The sequence below is a fragment of the Penaeus chinensis genome, chromosome 22 (genome assembly GCF_019202785.1).
Source record: "Penaeus chinensis breed Huanghai No. 1 chromosome 22, ASM1920278v2, whole genome shotgun sequence".
Taxonomy (NCBI): Eukaryota; Metazoa; Arthropoda; class Malacostraca; order Decapoda; family Penaeidae; genus Penaeus; species Penaeus chinensis.
This window is the reverse complement of record NC_061840.1, coordinates 8,958,415-8,960,914: the sequence shown is the minus strand read 5'-3', so window position 1 is coordinate 8,960,914 and position 2,500 is coordinate 8,958,415. Positions and strand designations below refer to the sequence as shown.

Here is a 2,500-nt window from a genome sequence, read left to right as displayed (position 1 = left end):
ATACACAGTGCACACCCATACACAGTGCACACCCATACACAGCACACTCCCACACACATCCCCACAGTGCACACCCATACACAGGGCACACCCTCACACAGGGCACACCCATACACAGTGCACACCCATACACAGTGCACACCCATTCACAGTGCACACCCATTCACAGTGTACACCCTCACACAGGGCACACCCATACACAGTGCACACCCATACACAGTGCACACCCATACACAGTGCACACCCATTCACAGTGCACACCCATTCACAGTGCACACCCATACACAGGGCACACCCATACACAGGGCACACTCACACACAGTGCACACCCACACACAGTGCACACCCACACACCCGCACACACTCACACCCAAACTCACATGCACACCTACATGTATTTGTTTGTGGTTTTGTTTTTTTGATTGTGTGATATATAAACTCACCAGATCAAGTAAAGGAAGTGAGTTATACAGTAATAAGAATATTAGGAAATGTTTTTAGCCTGGAGTAAACAGACATATATATATATTCCCTCTACACACTGGATAACGTTTATACATATGGTAATTTCAGTGTTTTAAGCCAATCTTGGTCAACTAGGACTATTGAGATTGCTGTGATGTGTATAGTAGTTGCCAACAGCATGGGATATACAGGAAGGAAAAAAATCTTAGCTTAGATATGTATATTATGTGTGCGTATGTATTTATGTGTGTATCTGTGTGTATGTTAACCCAATTGGCATGTGTGCCAAGAATACATGCCATGCCCACTGTAATATAAAATTGTTTATTGTATTTACACATAGATGGCTCTACAATTGCTTAGTCACCAAGGAGTCAGTTATTAGTCCTACCTACATCTGTATAGGTAGATATATAAATATATATATATATTTATATATATATATATATATATATAAGAAAAAAATAGATTTACTGAAAATGAGACTACAATTTCCAAATCTACCTGGATTCCATCTTCTGGTCTGATGAGGAAAGGGAGAGGAGGCAGGTGAGGTCAGACAAACGGAAGTGATGGGAGGTCAGGTCAGGTCAAGTCAGAGGATTGGGCGAACTATGTGCAGGGTGGCCGGCATAAGGAAGAAGGCGGAGGATGTGGGAGGTGAGGAGACTATCGGCAGGAGAAAAGTTGTTCAGGTTGAAATTGGGCAGTAGCTTAATTAAGGAGGATGTCACCAGTCATTGGGCGTGGACAAAGAAAGTACCGTCTGTCTCAACACAATATATATATATGCACGTATTATATACATATATATATATATATATATATATATATATATATATATATATATATATATATATATACATACATGTATATGTATGAATAAACATATACATACATATACACATATACGCTGGTGAGAATGCAACGACAAGGCTGTGAACCTGATGTGACCCAACCTGGCAAGTGTGCTGAGTTTCAGGTTGTTGCTACAGGTACTCCCCCTCCAGAGAGTGAGCTTAGCGAACAAAGGAAATGCCATGACGTTTCACTCCAGTTTACTAGTGTAGTACATGGAGGTGTTCATCTAATACTTAGACTGGTATCAGTATCTCCTTATTAAGTGACTGTTTGGGTGTGAATGCCCACTGGTATGGCATAATTTGCTGCAAAGCTGGCATCTGCAATGTGCGTTACAGGATTGACTGATCCATCCATGAAGTTCTACTTAGAGGAGGATGGCTTCTGCCTTCAGATTAGGCATGGGGTTTGTGCCCACGGTGGGACTTCATTAAAGTCAGGGTGGGGGGAATCCATACCCTTAGCAAATAGTTATTCTTTGAGCTGATAGCATATCAACACCCAGGTTGTGTGTCAGCCTTGAGTTATTTGCAAAGGGTTCATAATCTTATTCTAAGTGTCTGAGTATTTTTTGTCTTATGCTTATGTAAGTTCCTGAGTGCCTGCATGACCTTTGAAAGGAACTGTGCTATTATTAGATGAATTCGGGAGTCTGAGGGGGCAGTACTTGCATGGCTCCTTTGGTTTTGGGATGGGAACTATGTCAGCTCTCTTCCAACTCTGGGGAGAGTGGAAGTTTCCCAGAACTTGTTGATGAGTTGCAGGAATGCAAGTTCACAAGCCAGTCTTAGGTGAGAAATGATGGGGTACGAGATCCTATCAGAGCCCGGGGCTGAGTGAGAACTATTTTTATATGGTTTTCATAATCCCACAGAGAAAAAATAATGTCTGAGTTATTGGGTTCAGCTGCCCTTTCTTTGATATGAGCAAGTCTGCCTGGTTGTAGGCAATCTTGGTTTGCCCTTGTTTCCGCTGGCAGACTGTTGCTGCTTGTTCTCACAGAGAACTCGTGCACCAGCCTGTTTGCTGCTGATTGATGGTTGTGGTGTGCGCACCTCGAGGCTGTGCGGCTGGTGTGGCTGTGCGGCTGGTGCATTGCCACAGCTTTGTAAGGGTGGTCCAGTGGCCAAAGGGCTCACACTATTCCAGGCACTTTTCCTGCCTGACTCTTTTG

General features: G+C 43.1%; 1 protein-coding gene across 3 annotated transcripts in view; it reads left to right on the top strand.

The window, feature by feature from the left end:
• Positions 1-2,500, top strand: part of LOC125037116 (transcription elongation factor, mitochondrial-like) — a 42,680-nt gene that overhangs the window by 21,833 nt on the left and 18,347 nt on the right. The window lies entirely within an intron of this gene.